General features: G+C 43.3%; 1 pseudogene across 1 annotated transcript; it reads right to left on the bottom strand.

Moving 5' to 3' along the window:
* Nucleotides 1-3,959: 3,959 nt before the first annotated feature.
* Nucleotides 3,960-14,404, bottom strand: LOC311120937 (inactive all-trans-retinol 13,14-reductase-like; annotated as a pseudogene). The gene is made up of 11 exons: nucleotides 14,238-14,404; nucleotides 13,939-14,120; nucleotides 13,737-13,743; nucleotides 13,448-13,551; nucleotides 6,946-7,131; nucleotides 6,523-6,642; nucleotides 5,613-5,740; nucleotides 5,283-5,392; nucleotides 5,031-5,188; nucleotides 4,704-4,864; nucleotides 3,960-4,114 (listed from the first exon to the last, which is right to left on the bottom strand). The product of its transcript is annotated as an inactive all-trans-retinol 13,14-reductase-like (transcript).
* Between the last annotated feature and the right edge of the window lie 2,123 nt (nucleotides 14,405-16,527).

Here is a 16,527-nt window from a genome sequence, read left to right as displayed (position 1 = left end):
TCAGCCCGGTCCGGCCCGTTCCTGCTCCACCCACCAAGCCAGGGGTGCGCATCGTCAGCCCGGTCCGGCCCGTTGCTGCTCCATGCACCAAGCCAGGGGTGCGAGTCGTCAGCCCGGTCCGGCCCGTTCCTGCTCCACGCACCAAGCCAGGGGTGCGAGTCGTCAGCCCGGTCCGGCCCGTTCCTGCTCCACGCACCAAGCCAGGGGTGCGCATCGTCAGCCCGGTCCGGCCCATTCCTGCTCCACGCACCAAGCCAGGGGTGTGCGTCGTCAGTCCGGCACAACCCGTGCCTGGGTCACCGGTGCCTGGTCAGGTACCGGTCAGCTGCTCCACACCGGAGCTGAAGCAATCCGCTCCTACGATGTCCAGTCCAGCTCCAGCCAGCGGGGCCAGACCGGACCAGGGGCGCTACGGGGGGACTATTGGAGGGTGGTGGTCAAGCCCGGAGCCGGAAACGCCTCCGAGGAGGAATGCCCACCCAGCCCTCCCCTGTTTTGTCTATGTTGAGGCGCGGTCGCAGTCCGCGCCTTTGGGGGGGGGGGGGTACTGTCACACCCTGGCTCTGGGGACTCTATATGTTGAGCCAGGGTGTGTAGATTCTATGTGTTCTAGTTCTGTGTTTAGTTCTATGTGTTGTATTTCTATGTTGGCCAGAGTGGTTCGCAGTCAGAGGCAACGAGTGTCAGCTGTTGCTGGTTGTCTCTGATTGGGAACTATATTTAAACAGTCTGTTTCCCTTAGTGTTTGTGGGATCTTGTTTCCGTTTGGTTTGTTCCGTGTCGGTTGTGTTAAACCGTAGGACTGCACGTATCGTTTGTTGTTTTGGTTATTGTCCGTATTATCACTTAAGATAAATAAACATGTTCGTTCATCACGCTGCGCCTTGGTCCACTCCCTTCAACGATCGTGACACACAGTTCATTTTCAGTTGTATTTATTGCTGTAGTGAAGGTTTGTTTTGGGTCCTTAGTTAGCGTATGTCCCTATCGACCCAGGTCAAAATGGGTCCTTAGTTAGCGTATGTCCCTATCGACCCAGGTCAAAATGGGTCCTTAGTTAGCGTATGTCCCTATCGGCCCAGGTCAAAATGGGTCCTTAGTTAGCTTATGTCCCTATCGGCCCAGGTCAAAATGGGTCCTTAGTTAACGTATGTCCCTATCGGCCCAGGTCAAAATGGGTCCTTAGTTAGCGTATGTCCCTATCGGCCCAGGTCAAAATGTATCCACTACACAGGGAATAGAGTGCCATTTAGGATACAGTTCTTGAGATTTTTTTGTGGAATAACTTGTTCAACTTGGACCCATGTTCTCATTGGTAGAGGAATTTGATTAGAATGTTTGGAAGTAGCACTTCACAATGACATCGTTGAAGGAGGAAAATTAAGTATTGTTCTGAAGTGAGTAAGGTTTGGTCTGAAATGTCAAAGCAGTTGAACAAAACCTTTCTATATGTTTCCCCTCACATACAGTATTGCAATTGTGTGGATTTCCTCAATAGCTTTGTCCTCTGACCTGCAAATATCCCATATTGACCCATTATATATTAATGTTTCATGTCCTTTACCGAAAACAAGATAATTTGTGTTCAGTTCTATTGTGTTATATGATATTGGTAATACAGAGATACATTCTGTTTTATGCTGAAACAAATATTCACTTTGACAGTAGGGTACAATTAATTTGATTTGATTTGATTAGGAATACATTATTTTATAAATTATTTGATTAGAATTTGAAATGTTGCTTATAATATACCATAGGAGGTGGCCTCAATCATTCTTAAATGGAAGAAGTTTGGAACCACCAAGACTCTTCCTAAAGCTGGCCGTCTGGCCAAACTGAGCAGTCGGGGGAGAAGGGCCTTGGTTAGGGAGGTGACCAAGAACCCGATGGTCACTCTGACAGAGCTCCAGAGTTCCTCTGTGGAGATGGGAGAACCTTCCAGAATGTCAACCATCTTTGCAGCACTCCACCAATCAGGCCATTATGGTAGAGTGGCCAGATGGAAGCCACTCCTCAGTAAAAGGCACATGACAGCCCTCTTGGAGTTTGCCAAAAGACACCTAAATGACTCTTAGACCATGAGAAACAATATTCTCTGGTCTGATGAAACCAAGATTGAAGTCTTTGGCCTGAATGCGAAGTGTCACGTCTGGAGGTAACCTGGCACCATCCCTACGGTGAAGCATGGTGGTGGCAGCATCATGCTGTGGGGATGTTTTTCAGCTGCAGGGACTGGGAGACTAATCAGGGTTGAGGGAAAGATGAATGGAGCAAAGTACAGAGAGATCCTTGATGAAAACCTGCTCCAGAGCGCTCAGGACCTTAGACTGGGGGCGAAAGTTCACCTTCCAACAGGACAACGACCCTAAGCACACAGCCAATACAACGCAGGAGTAGCTTCGGGACAAGTCTTTGAATGTCCGGACTTGAACCCAATCGAACATCTCTGGAGAGACCTGAAAATAGCTGTTCAGCGACGCTCCCCATCCAACCTGACAGAGCTTGAGAGGATCTGCAGAGAAGAATGGGAGAAAATCCCCAAATACAGGTGTGTCAAGCTTGTAGCATCATACCCAAGAAGACTCAAGGCTGTAATCGCTGCCAAAGGTGTTTCAACAAAGTACTCAGTAAAGGGTCTGAATACTTATGTAAATGTTATATTTCAGTTTTTTATGTTTAATACATTTGCAAACATTTCTAAAAACCTGTTTTCACTTTGTCATTGTGGGATAATGTGTATAGATTGATGAGTAAAACATTTTTAGAAATTCATTTTAGAAAAAGGCTGTAATGTAACAAAATGTGGAAAAAGTCAATGCACTGTATATTGTTGAATTGATTCTCTGTTTTGTGAGCTGATAGTCATTGCTAAGTGTATTGTTTTTCAATTTAAATGTTCTCATATTTTCCCTACACTAGTTTATAGTATACTAAAACTATACAAAACTATGCTACATGTTTACAATAATACAATATCAAATCATTCACATTTAAAATGTAAAAACTTTGACACAGTGCAAGTGGTGCATACATATTCAAGAATTACTTATCATTGGCAGATTCTGTATTTTCAAATCAATCTGTAATTGTAAAATTACATACAATATGTATACATCCCTGGGAACCTCTGTCAAACGTTCTGAGAAGTTTGAACCATTTTACCCCTCTTAGAACATTCCTACTAATGTTCTAGGAATGCAGAAGTAACAAGAAATTGTTTGCTGGGTTTTCAGGGGAAAGGAAGCTAGGTTAAAGATACTGTATCCCTGAAAACTGGATGTTAGCTGTTACAGGAGGGGGACGCAGTTCCGGAGCGACCCACTAGGTGTCAACCTCCGACAACCTTAGGCACCTCCTCACTCACAGTCGGGACTAATCATCATCCTATTGGTGTCACCTGTGTCTATCGGTTCACCTGTGTAATTATGCCCTCACTTCCCTGTGTTCCCTTGCTCAGTTTTCTCTGCTAGTTTCTCTATGTCCAGCAGTACTACTCAGTGTCTGATCGGAAATCTATGTACAGGTACTTGAGAAGTGTTCTCCCTGTTTCATTATTTGTTTCAGTCTTAGGTAGTATTTCGTATTTTGGCTGTCAGCCGATTTTTGGAGACTTATTTGCTCCGCCTTTCTTTTATTGTGATAAGTCTGTTATTTTGTATTTTGGCTTCGGGACCACCAGTAAAGATCCTTGTTTCACCATCTCTGCCTACTGCCTACTGTATATCCTGCACCGCACCTGGGTCACACCTCACCCCAACCCTTACAGTTAGCGGTTTCTGCCAACCGCGCATAGCTGGCCCTGGATGTTGATCTTGGGTCAGTTTTAGATTGTCCCAACGAATAGTTAAGGTTAGGATTAGGGGGAGGAGAAGCTGGTCCTAGATCTGTACTTATAGGGGAAACTTCAGCCCAGAGCATAGAAGTAGAAATAGAGTGCAGTCTCCTCACTCGAGCTTCTAGGCCAGCCTGGCCATCACTCTGGCTTTCTGCTTCTTCAGCTTATTCTTGAGGAAGAGGAGGTCGATGTAGACTATGTCGTCCAAGACCATGGAGGCACACAGTAGACCGCCGTGCAACGCTCCTGCTATCCCACAGCTGAACACATCCTGCCCTGGAAAAGGTACATCCACACACACCATATAAGATGTGGCAAAGATGGCCTTAAGACATGCAAGCTCCCTCACATACTAAAACATTACAATCAGACAACAGTTTATAACTGTGAATAGTCTTTACAACATACTAAAACATTACAATCAGACAAGAGTTTGTAACTGTGAATAGTCTTTACAACATACTAAAACATTACAATCAGACAAGAGTTTGTAACTGTGAATAGTCTTTACAACATACTAAAACATTACAATCAGACAAGAGTTTGTAACTGTGAATAGTCTTTACAACGTGACTATTTAACTCGATAGACTTTACAACATGTGACTATTTAACCCAATAGTCTTTACAGCACGGGACTATTTTACTCAATAGTCTTTACAGCATGTGACTATATAACTATAGACTTTACAACATGTGACTATATAACTATAGACTTTACAACATGTGACTATATAACTTTATAGACTTTACAACATGTGACTATATAACTCAATAGACTTTACGGCTAATGCACATTTCATCTCACTTTATAGATTATTTCATCCTTAGGAGAAGCATTAGAGGAGAAGCTCCAGGAGTGTAACCTGAGATTAAAAGCTTTTTGACAGGGGTGGAGCAGCGGTTCCTGGCACTGTCCTCAGCATGGAAGAGGTCCAGGTTGTGCTCAGTAGAGTACATGGCCCCGCGCTGGGCTCCCAAGTAGTGCATGTTAGTTAGGGGGGGTCACAACGTCCTGGAACACTAACTGGAGAACAGAGCATAGAGACAGTATCAATAGTTAATTGACTGCTAATTGATTCATTGAATTAACATGGATTCATCTCTAAACCTCTACAAACTCCCAAACACAGAGCGAGTGAGAGAGAGCGAGAGCGAGAGATTCAATATACACTATGTTAGTTTGTTCATAACTTTTCTCTCAGCTTGGGGAAAAGGGTGCATGCCCAGTCAAAGAATGACATTTTGTAGTTGGTGTAGTCATTTCCCCATTTCCTTACTGAGGTAGTATCCTTCCATTCCTCAAACAACTCATATTTCACCATGGTCAATATCATCATGCATGATTTCTCTGGAATGTAACATGGTATATACAGTACATCAGACAAAGAAGTACACACCATTTGACTACATTATCTTTGATATTCAGTGGTACAGTATCCTACCTGGGTGTCTCATTTTGGCTATAGGATCTTTGGCAGAGGGGAAGGTGATGAACATCATGGGGATGTTATCAGGTTCATCCTCTTTACTCATGGCAAAGAACCCTTCCATCCTACACAAAACAACAAGGCTGTAAACATCTGAAGAATGCTGGAGTGATGATGCATCAATAAACTAGTCTCCAGAAAAAAACGGTCATATATAACTGTAGGCTATATATGGATGCCATAGTAACTGCTTGTATTCATTGTTTATGCAGCAGCGCCACCTTGTGAGTACAGAGAGCGATATCATCTCATTTCAATGTTGAAAGAGCACTCGGTGCCTTGTACTTAGGAGCCATCCATATTACTATGAAGAAGAAGCTGGTGGCGACCATACCCAGCTCCTCTTGGGTTCCATGACAGCCAGAGATAATGATCCTCTGCCGTGTTTCATCATGTCAGACGTTTCTGGATGTCTGTTAGGAAGAAAGTGTTTTACCATCAACCAATAGCCAGTGGTGTAAAGTACTTAAGTAACAATACTTTGAAGTACTACTTAAGTAGTTTTTTGGGGTATCTGTACTTTACTATTTATATTTTTGACAACTTTTACTTTTACTTCACTACATTCCTGAGGAAAATAATGTACTTTTGAATTCCTACATTTTCCCTGACACCCAAAAGTGCTCGTTACATTTTGAATGCTTAGCAGGACAGGAAAATGGTCCAATTCACGCACTTATCAAGAGAACATCCCTGTTCATCCCTACTGCCTCTGATCTAGTGGACTTTCTAAACACATATGCTTCACTTGTAAATGATGTCTGAGTGTTGGAGTGTGCCACTAGCTATTTGTAAATTTAAAAAACAAGAAAATTGTGCTGTCTGGTTTGCTTAATATAAGGAATTTGAACTTATTTATACTTTTACTTTTGATGTACTTTTACTTTTGATAGTTAAGTATATTTTTGCAATTACATTTAGTTTTGATACTTAAGTAGATTTAAAACCAAATACTTTTAGACTTTTACTCATGTAGTATTTTACTGGGTGACTTTCACTTTTACTTGAGTCATTTTCTATTAAGGTATCTTTACTTTTATTCAAGTATGATAATTGTGTACTTTTCCCTCAACTGCCCATAGCAAGACTTGACAATAGCAAGACAGAACACCATAAGGCAACACAGATCGATTGATCGATCAGTCAGTTGATTGATTGAGATCCTACATGTTGTTAGTTTGTCAGTGTGACTCACCTGGCTTGGTCTGGATCTCAGGGGGCAGTAGTTTCTGGAAGGTGGTGAACAGACTGCAGTTGGAGATGATCACAGGAGCATGTACCTCCACCTCCTCCTGTCCCTTCCTCACCTTCACACCTGGCAATGGAAACAAACAGGATCTGACTCAGAAATACATTGTATGCCTTTGAAATATCAACATGATCTCATCACAGGACAAGCTTCTTTAAGTCCTCATAATTCTTGCATGAGGAAATAAGCGATGTAATACTTACTCTCCCAGCACAACAAGGGGAGACTGTGTTGACTGTGTGTGTCATTTGTCTGTGGGCTGTTATTATAGAGTTTTCACATCTGGCCTATCATTCAGGGACTGAATCAATGCAATACGACTCTGTTTGTCCATTGTGAAAAGGATATGGACCATACCTGGATTCTCACCATATGCAGCCCCGTTCTTGTTGACCAGAATCTGGGTGATAGGTGATCTGACCAGGATGTTGCCTCCAGACATCTGGATGACAGGGATGATGTGGTAGGAGATCTCCTCCTTTAGGGTAGTATCTCTCTTGTCGTGGTGCAACAGAAGAGCATTGATCACAACACTGGAGTCCTTGGGTGGAACACCTTGAGGGGAAACAGAAAATAAATAATAAGCTAAACAACCAGCTAAATCTATGACGTTAAAATGCCTATTTACTCTGTTCCATCTGATTGCGCAATCCACTGTCTCATCAGCCCAGCCAGGCACTTTATGAACTTTATCTCCACTATAAAAAGCATCTAGACATTATCTCACATTTCTTTTAGACAAACATTTAGTTGTCAACAGGGGAGATTTGTATAAACCTTGCTGTCTGTCTCTCCAAAATTTACAACATTGTTTCAATATTCAAATTTGATCTCCAGCTGTCGCATAGTAATGAGTGTGTTGGGAGTCGGGACGAGACAGACAGGCAGGCAGCTTTTCTCAGCCAGTCGAAATCATGAATCAGCATAATTTTTATGTATATATACAAAGAAATATCAATAGAAAACAGGTAAAACGAAACGAAGTGCTAGTTTGCAGTCTTTCCAGCTTCAGTTTGAAGTGATTGTGTTAGCTGTGTTGTTGGCTAGCTCCTCTGTACAACAGTGTCCTGACGAGAGAGCACATTTTCTACGGCAGGTGAAATTGCGCATCATTAGCTCATTGTTATGGATGTATCCAAATAAATGTAACTAGAAAACAGCTTAAACAAATGCAAATGAAGCTACTTTGTTGTTATTCTGGCTGCACTGATTGACGTGACCGTTTGTTAGCCGTAGTTGGCTAGCTAGCAAGCAAGGGATAAAGGGATAAGAACTTTGCCAGCCAGTATTACAATGGAACATTTAGAACGAACGACTGGGTCGCGTCCATAGATACAGAACAAAAAGACTGAACGACTGGGTCGCGTCTCTGGCAACAGAACCGATAGAACGAACGACCATCCGGCTTGGGAAGCAACCCAAGATTTGTGACGGGACTACAGCGCATTCGGAAAGTATTCAGACCCCTTGACTTTTTTCACATTTTGTTACGTTACAGCCTTATTCTAAAATTGATTTTTTTTTATACTCATCAAGCTACACACATTACCCCATAATGACAATGCAAAAACAGGTTTTCAGAAATGTGTGCAAATTTATACAAAATCTGAAATCTGAAATATCACATTTACATAACTATTCAGACCCTTTACTCAGGCCTTTGTTGAAGCACCTTTGGCAGTGATTACAGCCTTGAGTCTTCTTGGGTATGACGCTACAAACTTGGCACACCTGTATTTGGGGAGTTTCTCCCATTCTTCTGTGCAGATCCTCTCAAGCTCTGTCAGGTTGGATGGGGAGCATCGCTGCACAGCTATTTTCAGGTCTCTCCAGAGATGTTCGATCGGGTTCAAGTCCGGGCTCTGGCTGGGCCACTCAAGGACATTCACTTGTCCCAAAGCCACTCCTGCGTTGTCTTGGCTGTGTGCTTAGGGTCAATGGGCCTCATTCACCAATATCTACCTAAGAATTTTCTAAACTTTGTTCTTAATAAACTCCCTAAGAAAAGTCTACATCGGATTCATGACATGTTCTTAAACAACAGAATTGTTCGCACCTGTGTTCTTAGGATTGATGAATCCCACGTCTTCGTAATTGAAAGCGTGTGCCAGTTGTTCCTAATTAGCATAAGAAAACGCCCCGCGAATTCCCATATAAGGACATGACACTTCAGGGCCGTGTGCAAGAAAAGTTGGAGAATGTCCAAAAGACGCACAGACGGTGGTGGTCCACCGATCACCAAACGAAAAAGGAACTTCAGTAATTCTGAAATAGAAATGCTACTGCAACAGGTAAATGCCAAACGAGGCATAATATTTAGTAGTGTTTCCAGTGGTTTTAAAGCCACCAACAAAACGGAGGCATGGAAGGATATCACAGATTCCGTGAACTCTGTTTCTGGACAACGTCGCCCAATTGAAGATGTAAAAATTAAATGGTTTGACTTAAAATCAGAGACCAAAAAATCCATTGGCAAACATAAGAGACATATGCTGACCACTGGAGGGGGGCATGCAGGCCCTGAGTTATCTGAGATTGACCAACGCATCGGGGACATTATTGGTGAGACGGCACTCTCAGATGTGCCATCAGCGGAGCAACTGGACACTGACCAGGGCCCTATATCAACAGCTTCATATCCTCCAAGGCCATCTCCCACCAGTGAATCAGACGGTAAGCAAGTCTTTCTGAATGTATACAATTTCATGCCATAATTGAACTGAAATCAACGGTGAATCCATTGGAAAGGAATTTTACACCAGTTTGTGAAACCAAATGTGGGCCTATGAGACTGTGAATGAGTCATCACCTGAATTCCTAGTTTATTCAGTTTGAAATCATATTGCTTTTGCAGTAGGCCTATAATTAACAAACTGAAACATCAACAACAACAAAAAAATCTGTGCACTGTGACTGTTTCACTTTCAGTATCGTTTTTGTTATTTACAGATCTCCAATCCAGGCAACCCCTCTGTGAAGAGGAACCTGACACCATTCGGCCTTCCTGCAGTAGGCCTGCCTCTGTATGTGCCCTCAGGTCCCGTCCAACTGCACGTGTCATCTCCGATGCGGTCTTGGATAACCATTCTCTGTGAAATCGCTTCAACTCTGGCCACAATATCAGAAACACTCAAAAACATAAACACACATTTAAAAATATAAAGAACGCGCACTGAAACCTGTGTCATTTCATGTGTTTAATTTGTGGTATTTAAAGGACAAAACAAATCAAAAACGAGAAATTATTTGTTGTCTGACTTCCACGCCAAGTCGGTTGTCTGGTCCCAGCAATGGGTCAGGACGCACATCCTGGTGTGGTGGCTGAAGTGGAAGTGGAACACATTTACATTTACATTTTCGTCATTTAGCAGATGCTCTTATCCAGAGCGACTTACAAATTGGTGCATTCACCTTATGATAGCCAGTGGGACAACCACTTTACCATTTATTTATTTTTTGGGTGGGGTAAGGGGGGGGTAGAAGGATGACTTTATCCTATCCCAGGTATTCCTTAAAGAGGTGGGGTTTCAAGTGTCTCCGGAAGGTGGTGAGTGACTCCGCTGTCCTGGCGTCGTGAGGGAGCTTGTTCCACCATTGGGGTGCCAGAGCAGCGAACAGTTTTGACTGGGCTGAGCGGGAACTGTGCTTCCGCAGAAGTAGGGGGGCCAGCAGGCCAGAGGTGGATGAACGCAATGCCCTCGTTTGGGTGTAGGGACTGATCAGAGCTGGAAGCCAGTGGAGTGTGCGGAGGAGCGGGGTGACGTGAGAGAACTTGGGAAGGTTGAACACCAGACGGGCTGCGGCGTTCTGGATGAGTTGTAGGGGTTTCATGGCACAGGCAGGGAGCCCAGCCAACAGCGAGTTGCAGTAATCCAGACAGGAGATGACAAGTGCCTGGATTAGGACCTGTGCCGCTTCCTGTGTAAGGCAGGGTCGTACTCTCCGAATGTTGTAGAGCATGAACTTACGGGATCGGGTCACCGCCTTGATGTTAGCGGAGAACGACACCACGCTTTATAGCAATGTTGTGTAACACACAACAGGCCATGATTATTCTGCAAACCTAAAAACTGTGTAAAGATGATCAAAAGCTAGAAAAACTAAATAAAATGAATTGTTGGTATTAGATTATTCTACAACATGTTCTCCATTTTTCAAACCTGAATAAAACAAGTAGTCCTACTCACCTTCTCTGGCTTGTAAAGCAGCTTACCACCTGCTGTGTCCAAACACATCCAGCGTCCCTTCAGAATACCAATGGTTCGCTCAATGGTGGAGCGGGTGTGTACTTGTCTCTGGTTATAAGAGGCCTCTTGGTGCGTCTGAGGGTTTGTGAGTGGCGTCATTAGCTAGTGCTCAAGGGCATACTCCCGATCTCCTAATGAAACAAGTCATTAATGAAGAAACCCACTTTTTGAAACCAACAATTGGAAATTGAAATTACTGAACGATGCTTACCAATGAGCCATGCGTCTCCAGTAGCTCCTTGTTCCAGGCGCATTCCCACAGAACTGTACTGCAAAATATAAGAGTCATGTGCACCTCCTGGGAAGCGGGAGACCACATTCAAGAGATTGTTGTCGGAGTCGCAGATGACTTGTACATTGATTGAGTGATATTGCTTGCGGTTGAGGTATGGGAATGGGTCTGGTGAGGGTGCCTTAATGCGCACGTGAGTGCAGTCTATTGCCCCGATTACGTTGTGCAGACCCGCAATTGAGTAGAACCCTCTCTTGACCGGCAGCTGTTGTTGCGCTGTGTAGGGGAAGAAAATATATTGTGTGGCCAGTTGATTTATTCCATCCACAACTCGTGGGAGAGCGCGGCTGATGGATGGCTGTGATATGCCCACCCCGTCTGCTAACTCCCGCTGAAATGTCCCAGTGGCTAAAAATCCCAAGGTGGAGAGTACCTGCACATGAGGTGGTACTGGAGTGGACCGTTGGGTATGGCTTCGCAGCGCTGGCTCCAAAGTATCACAGAGCTCCATTCAAACGTGTCTTGGAAGCCTAAACCGTCCGATCAAGTACTCGTCAGTCTCTGCAAATAAATCAACGTGATCCTCAAAGATGTGTTCCCTTCTCAGAGCACGCTCGGCAATGTCGTCAAGCAGAAATGCCATTTTGATAGCATGCCTGATGTGCAGAAACAGGCCCATTTTGGCCCTATAAATAGCGCGATCAATCACCACATAATGCAGGATTTAATCATCTTAATTGCTGATGTAAATTGCAGTGTTAGTGTTTCTTTGCATACTATGATTTTTTTTTCAACAAATGATCAGAAATACATTACAGTAAAATACTATCATTGTAAACGACTGTAGAATTAAATGAAATGCAGTAACCAATTCTTTGGAGCAAACTGTCATCACTCAAATGTGCGTGAGAATGCTCTTGAGTGAGCGTGGATTTTGTTCTTAGCTAAGAACAAATCCAAGATGAGAAAACAGTGAATGTCAGAATCTTCGTAAAAGGTGCATAAGTGGGGTTTAAGAACACATTACTTCGTAAGAACGATTGGTGAATTAGGCCCATTGTCCTGTTGGAAGGTGAACCTTCGCCCCAGTCTGAGGTCCTGAGAGCTCTGGAGCAGGTTTTCATCAAGGATCTCTCTGTACTTTGCTCCGTTCATCTTTCCCTCGATCCTGACTAGTCTCCCAGTCCCTGCAGCTGAAAAACATCCCCACAGCATGATGCTGCCACAACCATGCTTCACTATATGGATGGCGCCAGGTTTCCTCCAGACGTGACACTTGGCATTGAGGCCAAAGAGTTCAATCTTGGTTTCATCAGACCAGAGAATCTTGTTTCTCATGGTCTGAGAGTCTTTAGGTGCCTTTTGGCAAACTCCAAGCGGGCTGTCATGTGCCTTTTAATGAGGAGTGGCTTCCGTCTGGCCACTCTACCATAAAGGCCTGATTGGTGGAGTGCTGCAGAGATGGTTGTCCTTCTGGAAGGTTCTCCTATCTCCACAGAGGAACTCTGGAGCTCTGTCAGAGTGACCATCGGGTTCTTGGTCACCTCCCTGACCAAGGCCCTTCTCCCCCGATTGCTCAGTTTGGCCGGGCGGCCAGCTCTAGGAAGAGTCTTGGTGGTTCCAATCTTCTTCCATTTAAGAATGATGGAGGCCACTGTGTTCTTGGGACCTTCAATGCTGCAGAAATCTTTTGGTACACTTTCCCAGATCTCTGCCTCGACACAATCCTGTCTCGGAGCTCTACGGACAATTCCTTCGACCTCTGACATGCACTGTCAACTGTGGGACCTTATATAGACAGCTGTGTGCCTTTCCAAATCATATCCGATCAATTGAATTTACCACAGGTGGACTCCAATCAAAATTGTAGAAACATCTCAAGGATGATCATTGGAAACAGGATGCACCTGAGCTCAATTTCGAGTCTAATAGCAAAGGGTCTGAATACTTAAATAAGGTATTTCTGTTTTTTTGTTTTAATACATTTGCAAAAATGTCTAAAAAACTGTTTTTGCTTTGTCATTAGGGGGTGCTGTGTGTAGATTGATGTGAAAAAGATAATAATGTAATCAATTTTAGAATAAGGCTGTAACGTAACAAAATGTGGAAAAATTCAAGGGGTCTGAATATTTACGGAATGCACTGTATATCTTGTGGAAGGATGAAATAGTATGAATAAATTCATCAAAATAACGTTTTCAATTAAAATATGTAAATCATTATTTTAATATGTCGGTAACCCGTTACTGTGATAAAAGTGATAATGACCTCAGAGTCGTTGTTTGGAGGATATATTGGCATGGTTTGCCCCACCCATGCCAATATATCCTCCAAACACCAGCTTCTCTGGCATTATCACTTAAATATAATCTAGAATGTTAAGTCTACCTACCGTAGAAGAGGTAGCTGAAGATGATGTGAAGGTGGTCAAGGTGTTGGTGGTCAAAGTGCTGACCAGGTCTGTAGCTCCAGTACCAGAAAGTTGGCGATGCCAGACTTCAGCAGGAACAGAGCCAGTCAATGGGGGATCAGCTTCAGAGAGGCCAGGTAGTGGGGGACCAGCTTCAGAGAGGCCAGGTAATGGGTCTTCATGATACAGAAGGACATTTGAGGAAAAAGCATCAGTTAATATACTGTAGCGAAGTCAGAGGGTAATCCCAACCAGGGCTTGAACCTTTGACCTTGGGACTGTCAACCAAACACCTCAGCTGTTACCCCAATAGATCCAAATGTCTTGATGAGGTTGCTAGGTGATGGCTTGAGGTGACTACAATACTGTTGATCCTCATTTGATCACATTAGTGATCTCATGACCAACAAAGCCCCCTGCAGAAATAAATAAAGTGCCTTCATGATATTAAAAAAAGTTTTGATGGTAGCAACGTCATCTGGGAACTGCTTCTTCAGGTGAGCCTCCATCTCTGTCTTGCAGATGGTGTACTCATGTTTCTCCTCACCAATCTGGGTGGTGTCAAAGTGCTGGTCCAGCTTCACAAACTCCAGCTGGCCCTTTGGTGATCTGGTCGAAGGCAATACTCAGCAGACTGTTTATCCCCCCCCCCCAGCTTTGAACAGTAACACATTCCATATCAATATTGTGATTTAACATGGAAATGTTATACATACATTGTGGGACACAGAGCAGACACAGTCACACATGCCCAATTCTGCAAACTCAGAGCTTTACCGTACCTTGTTTGTTCACTTTGTCCCTCTTCCTTTGGTCAAACTCCCGGGGTTCCGGAGGCCTCACTGAATCCAGAGAAAAAGGGCTTGGCTTGCCGAAAAGATAACAGTACGTCCCACCAGCCCATATCACGAACCAAGCTACAAGTGTCAATAGCCACATGATGAAGATGACCCAGAGCAGTCAAGCACTGAATTCCCTGTCTGTCAATAAGGCAGAGGAAGGAGAGTTGACAGAAGAGTCTTGATGATTCTGAAACAACTACCATCTGCAGGCCTCTTTTATTGAAGGTAGTGCTAAAGGTCTGAGTTGGAAAGTGATAGGCAAATTAGTTTTTGCAACACTGTATTATCTGGTTATGAGTATGACTGGCAATAAACAGAGAGGTGTGAAAGACCCTGTGGTGCAGCAGGGCTGCCACACCTCCCCTCAACACCAAGCCTAGTCAGCACCAGGAATGCTGGGTAACAAGCTCCAGTTGAGCACTGTTCCCTTAACTGTGTTTGCACTGCGCTTGATGTGGCAAATTCGTCCTTATACAGATCAAAGAACCAAAGTATTTCAGAGTTTTTGTAGAATTAAGATATACTTTATTACAATAGACAAAGCCGAAGTGGTTTGCAAAGCATCTCCCTCCCAACTCCCAGCGCTCAGTTTATATAGTCATTTCACATACATTTTAGCTTAACCCCTCCCTCTTGGGTTCCCCCACCACTGTCTCCAGTTTCCACCTCTTGACCGCTCCACCCACTTCCTTAGTTTATGATAGTGGCGAAATCTGACTTCTCCTCTCTGTATTCAGTTTGGAAACAATGGTGGTGCAATTAATCAAGCCCTGTAATGCAAAAAGAATCATGTTCAGTTTGAACTCTGTTCAACCCCGGCTCACCCTGGCTTGACCTGGAGATTGACTGTTGGACATGGCAGGTCCACAATCAATCTCTCAAACATACCCAAGCCCAACCCCTCTCTCCCCTCCCGTCATGCTGTAATTAATCAAGTAGACGCCCAAGGAGAGACAAAGGGTTTAGCCTGAACTCTGTTCAACCCTGACTCCATTCCCTTAATATGCCTTAGAATAGAGGCAAAGGATAACACTCTGGTTTCAGTCACTGATAAATCAGGACAGCCTTGGATTAGGTAAGAGAGAGGAATTCGACCCGAGGTCAGATCCCCATTTCACACACACACAAACCCTGTGAGAGGAACCAATTAAGTTCTTGCCTAGCAACAGAGATGTACCCATGTTTAACCCTGGCTCCGTGTTCGTCATGTTGTGATTAACTTTGTTTATCTAAATGAAAAATCCTCATCATTCCCCCCTTTGGGATTTAATAGTCCCATATCAATACATCCAAATACTTCAAATGTATATAGTGACTAATATGTGAATACTGTGACATACAAATCTACATGTTCATGATATAAGGCACAATCCTTGCATTAACATCATAGATTCAAATGTTTTTACTAGAAATAAACCATATACATGTATCCTAACACATTAAAACTAACGTAGCGTTGTTTTAACCATAATATCTATTTAAGGCAGTTATCTTGCGATTGTATACGCAATACCAGGGCATGTTTGAGAATACTGTCAACATCTTTAGCTCACATAACTTCTTTACCCATATCACAAGTAGTATAACAATCAAAATAATCAATATCAATATCTAATACATTAATTGCAGTGTCAACATCTTTAGCTATTAACTTATTAATGACGTACTCAAATCAATCAGTCAGCTTACAACTCATAATCAAATTAATTATCTAAAACAAATTTAGAATGACAATTCTTAGTGATTCACATTGGTCCTATCACTCAAAGTTAAAACCCTCAACTTAGCACCCCATTGACACTGGCAGAATGTACATTTTATATTAACATACAGTATAATTATCCATAATTGTAGCATTAGCTTCCTCATAAGGAGAATAACCACAGATCAGTATCTCAATGCATTCTTAGTCTAAATTACTATAGATTTAGCAGCGTGTAGACCTCCTTAATCAACCTGATACCCCAAATAACAACCCGTTCCTTCCCCGGCACTCAATCTTCTGTCATCTCTTCATTATATTATTCAGATAGCTTCATAGTTCAACTTGGATTGCCCATGACAACGTCCCAATTTCAATGTCTCACCTGAGCCTCCACCACCTCTACCCCCATTATGTTTTGTCCATTTGCCAACCAGTATACCAGCATCATGAGAGATGTTGTATTTTAACAGATCTCTCTTTATGCCCACTCCACATGGACTCCTGTCACACTCCTG

This window comes from Coregonus lavaretus, assembly GCF_964263955.1.
Source record: "Coregonus lavaretus genome assembly, chromosome: 1".
In the NCBI taxonomy this organism is placed as follows: Eukaryota; Metazoa; Chordata; class Actinopteri; order Salmoniformes; family Salmonidae; genus Coregonus; species Coregonus lavaretus.
Note: the sequence above shows the minus strand (reverse complement) of the source record. Positions and strands in the feature narration are given on the sequence as shown.